This window comes from Papaver somniferum, unplaced genomic scaffold (genome assembly GCF_003573695.1).
Source record: "Papaver somniferum cultivar HN1 unplaced genomic scaffold, ASM357369v1 unplaced-scaffold_46, whole genome shotgun sequence".
In the NCBI taxonomy this organism is placed as follows: Eukaryota; Viridiplantae; Streptophyta; class Magnoliopsida; order Ranunculales; family Papaveraceae; genus Papaver; species Papaver somniferum.
The window spans coordinates 829,162-835,161 of record NW_020647193.1 but is presented as its reverse complement, the minus strand read 5'-3'; positions in this window follow the sequence as shown (position 1 = coordinate 835,161).

The window sequence follows — 6,000 nt, the reverse complement described above, 5'->3', positions numbered from 1 at the left end:
AGTTCGAGTAAAGATAAGATGTACGATAACATTACCAACCGATATATTGGATCGCACTAGAGTTGGGAAACAAGCTCATAACCTGCGGGTTGCCCAGGTCCGGCCCGTAAAAATCCGCGCCCGGCTTGGCTGATTGTTTAAACAAGCCGGGTTAGGGTTGGAAAAAGGTTGGATTGTTGGAAAACGGGTTTGCCCGTACTGGACCGTAAACCCGCGGGTTTAAACTGTTAACCCATGTATAAAATCATATATATACATACATTTTTGATTTCATAACCCTAATTATTATTTTTTCTTCACCACACCCTTTCTTCAGCGCCATCATCAGCTCTCCCTCATTGTCATCACCGCGCCTCTGTTGAGAATCACAACCATCATCTCCATTACCACCTATTTCTTATTCTTCTTCTGTTCTTCTTTTCTTTCTTCCTCTTTTCCAGAAACTGGATCTGAGCATCATTTTGAGCAGTTGCAGTCGAACCGTAATAGATACGTCAAGGATTGATTAAAGCATCCGTTTACTGGAATTAAGACGAAGATGTTTTGGGTTTGTCGCGATCGAGAAGAAGAAGGAGAAGGTGAGAAAGTTAGTAGGGGGTTTTGTTATGGTTTACACAGCAACAAATAAAGTTCATTTTTCATGTGATTTATATGGGATGGATCTGTTACTATCAATCAATTCTAAAATTGAAGATGGTGGAATCCTTTTTAGGGTTTTGAAGGATGAAATGGAAGAATTCAATGTGGGTTTGGAGATTAAGTTACTACTATTGAATGTTGAAAAGAACATAAAGAAAGGGGATCTGAGTATTGAGATGAATTGGAGGTGCAAATAGATCACCAGTGCAAAATCAATAGCTGACCTGAAGATTAAAGCCCTTAAATTTTAGATCTGAAAGCAAAGTGCAAAAGAAAAAAGTTGTTGTTTGCTTAGTTCTGTAATCTGTATTATTTCAGTTTAAGTGAAGTAAAAGCAGCGGTTTTGATCTTAAGTTTAACAGAGAGATGGGTTTAATACTTCTACCATGGTGATTGTCATGTATACGAATGGATTGTGCCTGCCGCTGGTGAGTCTGTGATGTTGGTGGTCTCTGTAAGGTTGTTGTTGTGGTTGTTAATGTTCTACAAATAAGAAATTGAGGTCAGGGCTATGTGTTGAAGAAATTGAACTGAGAATGGAGCTAATGATGCAATGGCAGAAGTAGTGATATATAGATCGATGGGGTTTGAGCCTGTTAATTCCTGGGGTTCTGGTTTGCATATGAAGATGTTCTTTATATAACAACAATCTGATGTATATGATCTTAATTTATACCCTTATCGATCGGTTTTGAGTCTGTTATTTCCAGGGGGTTGTAGTGATTTTTAATTTTTGTATTAGATTGATCTTAACTTTGATTAGTATTGAACATTTCTTGAGATATTGTTGGATCCAATATTTAGAAAAATAAGTTTTCTTCTTAACTGCTTGGGGTTGGGGATGTTATGCTTATCTGCTTCTTTGGTTCTCTCAGTTGTAGCGGATACTGAATAGCAACGATAACCATCTTGCTGGCCGACTATGTCTGTCAGAATCAGAAATGAGTTTTTATTTGCCGTGATTAACTTAATTAAGTTTTTTTTTTTAATTAAACAAGCCGGGCTAGCCCGCAAGCTTTACCCGTTACGGGTGCGGGTTGAAGAAATGTTGAACCGTGAAGAATAACGGCCCCCAATCTTGGGTCGATGTTAACCCGTAACCCGCGGGTTGGGTAACAATCCAGATCCCACCCGTCCGTTTTCCAGCTGTAGATCGCACCTTCAGTGTCCAGTCTGTCTATAAATATGAATCCATGTCACTAGTGGAAAATGGGTATTTTACCACCCACATCAGAGACTGTCATTGACGGTAGTCGGACTGTTTACCAAACAAAGCGGTCTCTGATTTAATAAAAATACAAAAAAAAATCCAATCACTTAAAAACGGTCTCTGAATATTTACTATTTTACCATCATTCAGAGTCCGATTCCGCTACCTATGATTAGTGATGTATCTGTAGTTAGATGAACGGATGAAACTTTTTTGAAATTTGAGCCATTGATCTTGATGAATGGACGACTTGATCGTGAAGGAGGACTTCGTTATTATCGATGTATCTGTACTCATCTCTATTTCCCTATCCGTTATCTTTATTCTCCCATACCTCTTTCACTAACTCACAGCAGAACGCCCTTCTTTTCTCTCTCCATAAGTTTAAACATTAATTTTCTCTCGATCCACCTCCACCATCTTCTTCCTCTACAATGGATCCAGATCCGGAAGGTGAAATATAAGTCAATACCCTCAAACAAATAATCGATTTCAATTGTAGTCTGTGTGTTGTGAATCATGAAATCCTTCTTACGATTCATTGGGGTAATTATCTATGTCTCAATTTTATTCATCATTTTCAACTATAGAAAATGATTTTTAATATTAGGGTCAGGGTGAATTTTTCAAGATCTTGATTTTCCTGGTTTTAGTTTCGCTTGAAGTGTTATTTTTCTTCATTAGGGTTGTCGTTTAATTCAACTGGTTCGTGTTGTCATTCCTGATAACGATGGTGTGGTGGTAGTGCTGATTTAAAAGATGGCTCAGTTTTCTAAGAGATTGTTGGTTACACTGCTTCTGTTCTGTGAGGTGAGCTAATTATTTTTTTTTTTGTGTCTTCAATTTGGGTTTTAGGGGTATTCTGATTTCATGAGTTTTAGAGGTAATTAGTTTCTAAAGGAGCTGTTTTTGGATCGATTTCAGGAGCTGTTAACTCACTTGAAGTTCTCATATCTTTTGTGTACTACGACATTCTGATGATACAAGAATTGGGTGTTTCTACATATTTAGTACTGTGTTTCACGAACTCAGGTTTGCTATTTCAATCAAGTGAATTTTGATAGATTTACTTCATTTGGTTTTGTTTGAGTTTTAATTTTTGCACTTTGATGATTGAATGAGTAAATTTGGGGTTCTATTGTTGTTATTTTGTAGGCAGAAAAAGCTTCTTGACTCTTGTTTCTTGAATTGAATAAAACAATTATAAAAAATTCCCAGTTTGATTGGGAGTTTCATATTTTTCCGGACATTGCGAAGGCTCATTCAATTGGTTGGCGGATCATGCATTTAAGCATTATTTTGTGTTTTCACTCTCTAGATATGTTGTGGTATATTTCTCGGTATTGTATTTTCAGCATCATGCTGGCATCGTTACTGATGAAATGCTTGTGTTGCCAAAGGCTCCATTTGTTGGTGTTGGTATTTTAGAGGCTCTTGCTGCAGCTTCTGATACATCAAATATAATTATTCAGAATAAGTTTGGCCGCTTGTAAGTTTGATGTTCAAATATTTATTTTTAAGGTTTCCAAATTTCAGAAATTTGATCCATTTGAATAATGTAACATGATATCTTCGCTCACACCTGACCATGCGAATGTTGGAAATGATTTTAAAACAAGTTACTGAAAGTTTTAATAGGTTTTAAGAAGGAGCCATTTCTGTATTAAATAGTTCTGATGATACCCTGATATAGAATCCCATATTGCTCTGTAAACTCTATAAGTGCACTCTAGGTTTATGCTTTATACTAAATGGACCAAGTGTGAATCACCATGATAAAAACTTCCTTTTTTGAGATATGATATGGTCAATTTTACGTAACATGTCATTTTGAAGTTTTAAATATATCGAATGACATTTTATGGTATTTTTGCGCAAGTTTTTAATTGAAATGTTTACTATTCTTCTTCTTTCATAAGAAGTTTCATAGAACAAGATATAGTTTGGCTTTTGTTACTTGCTGCATTTCTTTTAATTTCATCGAGATTAGTAAATGTCTAGAAAACCATCTTTTACTTTTGGCTCAGTTGGTTACACCTTTCCAGTTAGAGAAGAAAAATGCAGTTGGTGCAAATGAACACCTTGCGGAGTATATTTATGTTTAGATTGCGATTCAGTGAACAATAGGAATTGATTTGTGGGATTGCCGTCCATTATATTTATGTTCAGATTGCGATTTAGTGAACAATAAGAATTGAGTTGTGGGATTTCCGTCCATTAGATTTATGTTCAGATTGCGATTTAGTGAACAATAAGTTTATGTGTAGTGACTCTTACTCTCGACTGATACTCGATAAAGGTATGGCTGGGGGCATCAGTTCATCTAAAGATGCTCTAGAGAGTGACACCAGGGTAAGTGTTTCTTATTAGCTATCTAATTTAAATGCCCTCGCTTTATCTCTATGCCTTGACCAACACGTGGTTTGCAACAAAGGCAAGTGAGTGTTTATCTTCAAACTCTTTTCCTTTTTTCGTCTGAATAAAGTACTCTTTAATCTTTATTTCATTGTATTGAAGATTTTTTGCTTGAAAGTATTTATGCCTTGTAGAATACTCATTGGGCATGTTCGATTGGTGTTTTGTTTTGGTATTTGGGTGATAGAGTACCGAGTTATTAGGTTCTAGTTTTGTGAATTCCAATTTATTAAAAATGATTATTGATTTGGAGATTTGTTTGTATGATGGAGTACTGCTTGTAAAGGAGGTGGAGTTGTTGAAGGCGGGAAGAAGGTCAATTTTATAAGCTCAGGTGATGCAAATTTATTTGATTATTATAACTAGATATATTTTTGTTTCTGTAATGTTATCCGTCATTTGTTGGACTAATGAGTACGGTTGTTCAGGTTTCAGGTTGCACCTGAACTTGAAGATGGAAATTCTATCCGGATTCCATCGCATTGTCATAAGTCTAGGTACCTTGTATTTGCAGTAAATGTCTTTGAGATGACATTTACTGTTAGTATTAACGAGTTTGAGTATTTACTATTACTCAAAACGTTAGGTGACGAAGACTCGGGAGTTCCACTTTGCAACTGATGAATGGATTCCTCCTGCAAGAACAGTTTTTGAGTTGTTTGACAAGGTACAAAGAACATAATCATTTTTCTCTTATTCTTATGTGAAATTATATATCTATAATTGGATACTCATTATCTAAAATGTTCTCTTATAACTTTGATTAAACTCAAAACACCATTACAATGAGTAGTTGCTTCCAAGGATTACAAAACCAAACCCACTTCATCTCCAGAGGTACACATTGAATTGTAGCTACCGCATTGCGGTTACTGTGTTGTACCAGATGGTTGGAAGTTTCCGCATTTGGAGAAGTACCATGGATATTGCATGTACCTGCAATAACGACTATTGGTAGAGGTTAATAAATTGTCCTTATCCGGTAGCGTTTAAAGTTCTGCAAGTTTCGCGTCTTGTGTATATTTTCGTTATGTTTACTAATACTAGGTAGTTTTTATTGCAGGAAAATCATAATAGGATAAGACACTCGAATATTGTTGAGTGACAATTGACAACAGAGTACATAATCAGCAGAAAGCTAAATGATAAACGGTAAGCTCTGTGTCTAAAAGACCCTCTTCATGTTTACCTAGATAGAGCCTTATTTGTACTTACTTAGACTTGATCATCTTGTTAGTGAATTTATCCTTATTCAACCCATCTGGTGCTCTAAATTGCACAAGTTTGGTGTATTCTATGAATCATATTTTATTAGATTAAAGCTTTGCGGGTTAATATTTCTGTTAGAATGCGAATTTTTAGTCCTTAGAGGTACCCAAGTGATGGCATTTTTCCGATTGATAATTACTCACATGAGTTTAATCGTGTGTTTATCTTGCAAAGGTTACTTTATTGTTCATACTTCAATTCTGAACTTAATTATGTAGATGTTTTCTTGGAAAATGTATTTCGATGCAACCTTTCTTGATAATATTACACTTAGATTTTGATGTCATTGTGACATTTTATTTCTTGTTACAGCACTGTATTTTTAAGCTAAAGGAGTACCAAACAGCTAAAGCAGCCTTAGAAGGAGGTGTTTACTTGTCTCCCGCTGATGCAAGATTCACCAATTTGATCAAAGAATTTTATGACAAAATTGCAGGTCTGTACTTTTATTTTGTTCATGTTTGTTC